Source organism: Arvicanthis niloticus, chromosome 17, assembly GCF_011762505.2.
Source record: "Arvicanthis niloticus isolate mArvNil1 chromosome 17, mArvNil1.pat.X, whole genome shotgun sequence".
In the NCBI taxonomy this organism is placed as follows: Eukaryota; Metazoa; Chordata; class Mammalia; order Rodentia; family Muridae; genus Arvicanthis; species Arvicanthis niloticus.
The window spans coordinates 7,464,023-7,473,799 of NC_047674.1; the positions used below are offsets into that span (position 1 = coordinate 7,464,023).

The 9,777-nt window shown below is 38.9% G+C and overlaps 1 pseudogene; it reads right to left on the reverse strand.

The window, feature by feature from the left end:
• Positions 1–7,235: 7,235 nt before the first annotated feature.
• On the reverse strand, positions 7,236–9,510 carry LOC143434761 (glyceraldehyde-3-phosphate dehydrogenase pseudogene; annotated as a pseudogene).
• Between the last annotated feature and the right edge of the window lie 267 nt (positions 9,511–9,777).

Below are 9,777 nucleotides of genomic sequence, written 5' to 3' on the forward strand. Positions count from 1 at the left end.
CGAGCCCTGCCACCCTCAATCATTTATGATGATATTCTAGATCATTTATGATAGTCTAGATCATTGGAAAGACAAATAGGCCAAAATGACACTGTGACATGACATCTCCGGTGCCTTAGTTGTATTGTTTCTTCTATGTGGAATGCCAACTATGCTGCCAAGACAATGCCGCCAAGTCCCTTTCTTATCCTAATGAAATCTACCCAGTCCATTCCCAAAATCCTCCTCCCTCCATGGAGGACAAATACTTCTGCATTTCTCAAAACACTAACACACACACACACACACACACACACACACACACACACACGCACACATCTGTGTACCCACATTCAGTTGAACATACACAAGCATGTGTGCACCCACACCCACACCCACACCCGACATTGCAAAAAGGGTAGCCTTTGCAAAAGGGGTAGATAATGTAAAATCACCTTCTAGAAGCAAATGCAGGTTGAGAGTTAGACATAAGTAATTCTGGCCTGGTCAAGGAAACAGAGAGTAACGTGATAATCTTGTTTTCATAGCTCCTGCATGACTCAAGCCATCCTACCTTTACTGCAGACACTCCTGTACACACCCCAGCGTCATCATCATCTTTTTCTGACACTCTGACACTCGAGAGTTTTCATATTCTTAATGACTCGTGGCACACCTGTCCCTTAAAATCACCAAACTATTCCTTGCTATTGATTTCACACTGCTAGGAAGTTATCCATGCCCCACTCTTCTAAAATTCAGCACCCCGCAACTGGAACACTATATTTTAAGATGGCTTCACCATGGACGTTGGAGTTCAATAGCTATTTTCTCCAGATTCTAACTAACAGTACGTGTATATGCTTACCCTCCTCCCTTGATTGCTCTGACAGTAAACTCTGTTTGTTACAAACTTTCTAACTTTAGATCCATATATAATTTTAAATTATTTGGCAGTACCCTCATATTTAATACTTTAGAAATCATCTGAGTGTAGGTAGGGAAAGAGAAAAACATGTAATCTTCAAACCTGTGTTCCCTCAAAGAAAGTCTTGGGGCTGGAGCTCAATGGTACAGCTCAAGACTTACATGAGCAGGATCTTGTGTCTGATCCCCAGAAATGAAAAACAAAATCTCTCCTAATAAACACGTTGGGCACATTTGATCAAGAAGCAAGACTCATGAAGCCACGGTCATCTTTAAATACACTGTTGTTTTTGGACACAACCTAGCTATATTACAATATTAATTTTTTTGCTATATGAAAGTAGCTAACAACCAAAGTCATATATATCTTTCATCTACACTACATCATTCAGTTCCAGCCTACGTCAATCAACTCTGCATTTCTACAGAGTATTAAATAGCAGGTAATATGTCGTCTTTTTAAAATAATTCCAGGGGGGAAATGGGGAAAGGGGATGGCATCTGAAATGTAAATAAAACATCCAATAAAAAAAAAATGTGTGGAGAAAAAAAAAGATGATAAGAAGAAACAAGCTAAAATAGAAAAAAAAAAATAAAAATTATTTCCCATCATTTAAAAAAAATAATTCCAGGAAACACTAGATGGCTTTTGATTTCTTTGCTACTCAGCCTGCCACTGCTATTTAATAAAAAGAAAAATATATACAATACCACTTCTTGTTCTAAAGTTTTATTTATATCTATCCTTTAATGTTTCTAAGTAAGAAGCACATGCCTGCTTATATGAAATATAATTTAGAAAATGCCATACATTTCATTTAATAAGATACTTAGGCTTAGTGTATGGGTTGGTCAGCTTCTATTAAAATAAAAATTAAAACCCTGAAGAAATCGATTTATAAAAGAGATGATTGTGTTTAGGGACCAAATTTGGTTGGATTATGATCCATTGGCCCTGTTGCTTTGGTCCTATGGCCAAGAGGCACACTGTGGTTGAAGGATGAAACACAGAAAATTTTTACTATAAAAAAAAAAAAAATACAGCGGAAGCAGAAGGGCCTGAGGACCCACAATGGATTCCATAGGCACAGTAACGATCACCTGATTCCCTCTGTGTGGACTTCCCACTACCACCCCACAGCACCAAGGTGGAAATGAAGGCTTAAACACACAGGGCCTCGAACATTCCGAATCCAAATTATGGCATAATCAGGTTTATTCTGATTTAAGCATATAATGTAGACATATATTAAATATCACAGGGTACTCCACAAGTCTGAACAATTTAATATATCAGTTAAAATGTTTTTCTAAATGAGCACAATTACTTTTGAAAGGAATCAAAGGAGGATGTAAAGGAAATCAACAGAATGGGAAGTATTTATAAAACAAAACTAGTATCCAGAATATATGAGGAATTCACATATCTCAACATCTAAAAATATATAGCCCAATTACTTTTTAATTTTATTCTAATTAAAACAGAATTACATCATTTCCCTCTTCCTTTCTTCCCTCCAGTCCCTCCCATGTACCATCCCTCCAACCCCTCTCAGTTCTCCCCATTATTCCTTCTCAAATTCATCCCTTCTTTTCCTATGATTATCATTGTTTCATATACATGTATATATCATATATATCATATAAGTACATAGATACAAATATATATAGATACATATATAATATGTACATATATATACATATGTGCATATGTGTATACATATATACATACATGTGTACATATGTGCATGCATATATACATATAAACATATACATACATACATACATATATACACATACAAATATTACCAACTGAGTCTGTTTGGTGTTGCTTGTATGTATGTGATTTCAGGGCTGACCACTCATTATTAGATTACAAAATATGAGGCTCATCCTTCAGGAAGACTAATTCTCCATCTCTCAGCACTGTTTAGTTAGCCTGTAGTTTTTAGTACATGGGTGAGGCACTATGATAATTCCTTCTTCCATGTTAGAATGTCCACTGAATTTGTCACTGTTTGAGTCTTATTTAAGCAGCTGTATTGTTACTATAACACCGGTGTAGCTTCCCTGTCATTTCTAGGTGACAATCACAGCAAACTTGCTAGTTCTCTGGTTCTTACAATCTTTCTGTCCCCTCTTCTGCACTGCTCCCTGAGCCTTAGGTATAGGAGTTGTATTGTAGAGGTATCCTTTGGGGCTGGGTACCTTGTGATCACTTCATTTCCTCTGTATCTTGACCAGTAATTGTTTTCTGTGATAATCACAGTCTGCTTTAAAATAGCTTCTTTCATTGGTGGGTGAGAGCTATACTTATTTGTGGGTATAAAAATAAGTACTTAGAATACAATTAGAAAATATGCTGGTCTAGTAAAGTGCTGGTAGTGGCTAGATCTCACTAGCCTGAGGAAGTTGGCTAGGTTTCCTAGACCCAGCATAATTTACCTCCTGTTGAGCAGGCCTTGAGTTCAATTAGTCATCACGAAGATATGAGTATTATTATTGCACTGTTAGGAATGTCTCGCCATGCTGGTCACTGTTGTGGTTCATAGACATCACAGCTGGGTATGACACTGATTGCTTCCTTCACTTGTCAGTTTGTAGAGCACCATCTGGTACTGTGAAAGTTAGTCTTCAGAGACAGGATTTTCAGGTTAGATTCAGCTCGAACCTTACAAATCCTGACTCTAAAGTGCATGTTACCTTCTGCAATAGAGACTTGCCTTGAACCTCTAAGAGACAAGTCAGAGCAACAGCAATAGAATGTATTGTTTTTAGAGTCTCTTGGATTCACTTAAGCAATAACCTGAAAAGAGGTTTCTCATGCCTGGTGCTGAGTTTATGTTAATATTTCTGTATTCTTGAGAATTTCATACATGTATACAATTAAATGGGGTCATATCACCTGTTTACCACCTCCAATTCCTCCCAATCAGACCCAAACACAGCTCTGTTCCAATGTCACATCCTTTTATTTTATTTTGTGCTGACCTTTTACATGTAACCATAGCCGCTGTGAGACCGTGAGTGTTAATCCAGAAGTTTGAATTTCACCATGCTCCTATTCTCCAGCTCGTACATTCTTTCCGCCTCTTCTTCTGAGATAACCCTGAGTCTTTGGTAAGAAGAGTAAAACATACATCCTATTTAAGGCTAAGCTCATTCTCAGTGCTGTGAAAAGAAACTTGTTTGACCAAGGTTGAGAGCATCTCTATTCTCTGGATACCAACATACATAGTTTGAGCAGGGTGTGGTAGTGCATGCCTTTATTCCCAGCATTTGGAAGGCAAAAGCAGGTGGAGTTCTGTGAGTTCAAGGGTAGCCTGGTCTATAAAGCAAGTTCCAGGATAGCCAACAGAGACCCTGTCTCAAAACAAAACAAACAAACAAAAAAGAGCTAAGCAAGCAATGAAAGAAACAAATACATACATTAGAAACAAATACATTAGACAGCATGGGCATTTATTAAAATTGGTAACAAAAGCTTCTACCGTAGGGCCTATGACCTTTTATCAGGGCCATGGGCTTTTATCAGAATTTTAAGACCAGGCATGAAATTCCCTTCTTTGGAGCATGTTAAACTCAATCAAAACGAGATTAGTTACTCCAGACCAGCCCTGCCTGGTAGGTCAGGATCCAGCACGACATATAAATAAGACTGACTGCTGGTACCTTTTCTCCCCTGGAAGTCTGCATAACACCTTTGACGCCATGAAAGCTAGCTACTGGAGAGGAAGTTTCCTGCCTAAAACGTAATTTCAGCATGCAACCTAACCTTTCTCTGAATGGGAAAGACAAAGAGTCAGAAGCACAGGGGAGTGTTGAGCCCTACTCATCCGTCAATAGGAAAACGCACATTTAAAGCACAATGAGAGATCACCCCTAGGATGGCTAAATTAAAAAGAAAGACAAGTGTTGCCTGGGATATAGAAAAAAAAAAAAAGAAACCTTCTTATATTGCTCTTAGGAATATAAAATTACAGTCATTTTGGAAAGAAATTTAGAAGATTATTAAAATCTTGAAGATGTCTCCTGTGATCTGGCAACTGCACAGTTACTTATACAGGTGGTCCCCAACTTACTATGATTCCAGTGTGATCTTGACTATATTACAAAATTATTTATATTCAGCAGAAACTGTACTTCTGGCTCTGAATTTTGATCTTCTCCTTGGCTAATGATGTGAATCACAGTACTATCAGGATACTGGAAATTAGCGTAAGCTGCCACACCCAGGTATCCCAGCAAACGTGGGCTAGGCACCTGATATTCTACACTGACTGTGATGCTGAACTGTGGTGTTCAGTAGGTGAAGTATCATTTTAAACTTATGATATGTTTACCAGGGTTTAGCCTGTCTTAGATTAAGAAGCACCTATGTACCCAAGAGACATATATGTATACAATTATTTACATAGGAATGTTCACAAAAACATTATCTATAAAAACCATTCAACAAAATAGCTTTTCTATATACCAACAACAAAATCATTGTAAAAGAAATCCAGAAAACAATTCCATTCACAATTATCTGAGAAACAAATCCTACTCCTAAACTTAATCAAAGGTGTTTTTGAAAACTCTACAATGCAAGTAATAAAGTACAAAAGAAAGAAATAGAAGAGAAGGGATGGGAAAAGACTTCAAATGACTGTAATATTTCATTCAAAATGGCTTTATTACCAAAAGCAATCTACAGATAGCAATTAACAATAATAATAAGCCAAGCATGATTACACGCTTGTAATCAGTGTTCGGGGGTAAGGCAGAAGAATGATCACGAGTTTGAAGCCAATCTTGTGCTAACTAATGTATTCTAGGCCAGCCTGGGCTACATAAAAAGACCACATCTCAAGAGAAAGATTGCAATAATCAGTAAACTCTTTATTCCCCTATCACCTTTAGATGCCATTCTTCCTTCCTTCCTTCTCCCCGCATCTTGTCATAGAAATTTAGTAAGGTCAGCAAAGATTTTTCAATAAAAAACACAAATGATGTTTTCGGGCTCCATTTTCCATAACTTGCCAGTCATTCTAATATGTGTGACTTCTACTAGACACGTCTGCACAATCATTAAAAATAAAATTTCCCCACTAACCCTATCTTGTCCTCTCATTCAATGTTCATTTTACCCTGGAGAAATTTACTGGTCAACCATAAGCCAACAACTCCCAAATGTCCTTCTCCAGACAATTCACTCTCTTATTCCACAAATATTTACTGGATGCCCACAATTTGTTAGCCAATAAGAGTAAGATGAAATGATACTAATTGCTGGAGGTCAGGCCTCTATCCCCGCCTTGGCATGATTAGAATCGCCACAGCCCTTCTATAATTAGAGAAGGGAGGAGATGTCAGGGGCAGCCCTGCTTATACACTGAAGGCCTAAAATCAGCCATAAGCCTAAAATCAGCAATAGGCCTGACATTCATGCCTGCTGACACAAAGTCTTGGGTCTCTATGGAAAAACACTGAAACAGATGTCTATAAACTATTGTAAACAGGCAGCTTTTGTGGAAATCTACCAGCTTGAGTAGTCATAGACCTTGTAAATAGGCAGCCTTGGCTGATAGTACCAACTTAGATAAGGACAAGTGAATCATAGGCAGAGTCATAGTGACCTGACCCCTGAGCCTTCACCCAGCTGATACCCTGTTCTGAAAGATATCTGTACTCCCCCTGAACATCTATGCTCCTGTGTCATCCCCTTTCCCATATCCTGCATTTTCGTGTTTATAACCCCTGTGTTAAAAAGTAAAAATTATGATTTGATAGTAATAAAAAAAGACAAAAAAAAAAAAAGGAAAAAAAAAGAAATGAAAAGAAAAGAAATGACACACAGTGTCCCCCTGGCTCTGCTGACTTAGCTTCTGACAATCTATTTTCTTGTTCTCAGAAATACTTTGAATTATAAAATGTTATTGTGGTTTTTGTTAGTATGCTGGGTAAAATAATTTTTATTGATTTCATTATTAGATTTCAAAGTTTGTAGTGAGTTAAAGTGTCCTTCAACATAATTGTAGGTCATATTTATTTTCATATTGTAAAATGCAAGTTAATCTGTTGAACATTTTTTTAAAAATGGATTCCTTTTTGAGAATTTCATATATGAGCACTATATTTATATAATTTTTTTCTTTCTCTCCTTCCTCCCACTCTTCCCAACCCCCAATACTTTTCAAATATATCTTATTTAATTATTGTTCATATATGTATGTATATATGTATACATGTATAAGTATGTATGTATATACAAATACTGATAAAGTGTTTTGGGGAAAAAATGTAAAAAAAAAAAGAAAGAAAGAAATAATACAAGTTTCCTGGGCTTAAACCTTTGTATCCAACTCCCTGTTGTTTTCTACATTTGGATGACTCAAAAACAACTTGTATGAGCACGCCTTAAATGGAGCACATAGCATCTCCTTCAAGCCCAGCCTTCTATCCTCCTACAGTTGTCACTGACAAGCAGTGACTCAACCTGAAAACCTCCCTGTGATGCTCAGTTATCTTTACCTCTCCTGCCTAGCACACAACCCATCACTTCACACATTTAATTGTTAACCCCAAACAATGCCTTGAATCCACTCACTTGACCCCGCCTTTCTGTCTAATCCATAATCTATCAGTCCTTACCTCTACTGGTATTAGTCCCCATGGTGGGTCACCAGCTGTGGTTTCACTCCTTCCGATGCTTTCTCATACTACAGAAGAATGAAACTTTTAAAACACTGACCTTGCAGCAGCCCCTGCAAGCCCTTTCCACATACCGGTAGATACACCCTTAGTTTACATCTGCAAGCATACAGTGCTCTACCTAGTATACTCTGTAAGAACAGCTCTCAAAGTCCTTCCCAGCTCCTGCCCACAATCAAATTTCATTTCATTAGTCAGTTCCTTGGCAAGTTAAATCTAAATCATGCCTGAGTTCCCGTTACACATACTCACAATCGCCTTCCTTCTTATCATTTATCACAGCTACAATTTATCCTGCTCATTTGTGTGATTTTTATTTTATTGTTAGTGTGCGATTTTATTAATATGCTTCCTCAGTTGGAAGCATATTACAGGAGGGGAAGCTTTCACTTTTTCTCCTCATTGGATATGACATCCGGATCCTATAAAGAACCCCTTTTGGGGGGGTGCAGCGAACATTTATTGATGGTATTTAAGAGAGTATGAAGGGCTCCCTAGCACCCTCCTGTTATTATGGGGGTCTGGGATGGAAATTGTGAGAGAGATGCTCAATGTTGGGACAGGGACTCCTCAGCAACTGAGGGCCTCTCTCTTGCTCTCAGTGTCCTTGCTGGGGTGGGCAGTCCAGGGTTTCTTACTCCATGGAGGCCATGGAGGCCATGAGGTCTACGACCTTGTTGCTGTAGCCGTATTCATTGTCATACCAGGAAATGAGCTTTACAAAGTTGTCACTGAGAGCCATGTCAGCCCCAGCATCAAAGATGGAAGAGTGAGAGTTGTTGTTGAAGTCTCAGGAGACAACCTGGTCCTCAGTGTAGCCCAGGATGCCCTTCAGTGGGCCCTCTGAAGCCAGCTTCACCACCTTCTTGTTGTCATCATACTTGGCAGGTTTCTCTAGGTGGCATGTCAGATTCACAACGGATACATTGGGGGTAGAAACATGGAAGCCCATGCCAGTGAGCTTCCTGTTCAGCTCTGGGATGACCTTGCCCACAGCCTTGGCAGCACCAGTGGATGCAAAGATGATGTTCTGGGCAGCCCCATGGCCATCATGCCACAGCTTTCCAGATGCGCCACCCACAGTCTTCTGAGTGGCAGTGATGGCATGGACCATGGTCATGAACTTTCCACGATGCCAAAGTTGTCATGGATGACCTTGGCCAGGGGGGGCTAAGCAGTTGGTGGTGCAGGATGCATTGCTGACAATCTTGAGCGAGTTGTCATATTTCTCATGGTTCACACCCATCACAAACATGGAGGCATCAGCAGAAGGGGAGGAGATGATGACCCTCTGCTCCTCCCTGTTCCAGAGACAGCTGCATCTTCTTGTGCAGTGCCAGCCTTGTCCCGTAGACAAAATGGTGATGGTTGATGTGAACAGACTTGCTCGTTTTGGGCACCTGGTTACCAGGGCTGCCTTCAGCTCTGCACTCGGCCAAGTGGAGACTGTTGCCATCAATGACCCCTTCATTGACCTCAACTACATGGTCTACAGGTTCCAGTGTGACTCCACCCATGGCAAGTTCAACGGCACAGTCAAGGCTGAGAATGGGAAGCTTGTCATCAATAGGAAGCCTATAACAATCTTCCAGCAGAGAGATCCCGCTAACATCAAATGGGGTGATGCTGGTGCTGAGTGTGTCGTGGAGTCCACTGGCGTCTTCACCACCATGGAGAAGGTCAGGGCCCACTTGAAGGGTGGGGCCAAAAGAAAACAACTTTTAATTGCTATATACTATTCCAACTTGACTCTAAAATCCATTCTCCATTTTAACTGACAACTAAGCATTCTCCGGTTTTACTATTTCAGATAAGGCTGTGGTCTTTTTACACATTTGTGTTTACTACTACTATCATAAAGTACATTGTTAAAATAAGATCATATATAGAGTATAAAATTGTATAAAATGTTTTAAAGACTCAAGAATACATAAGTATTAAGAAAATTTAATAACAATTAAGGTATCATAATGTTGCATGGTTCTATACTAAAACAAACTACTCAGTTAGATTCCAATACAGATACAAAATAATCTGTCTACTCCATGCATTTATTGAAAGCTTCTTCATAGGTTACTTCAGGACAATGTCAATGAAACAGTTTGAAAGATAGACTTATATTTTTGAATTTTATCCTAATAGTCCTAGAGAATTACTTTTAGAAAAAAAGAAAAA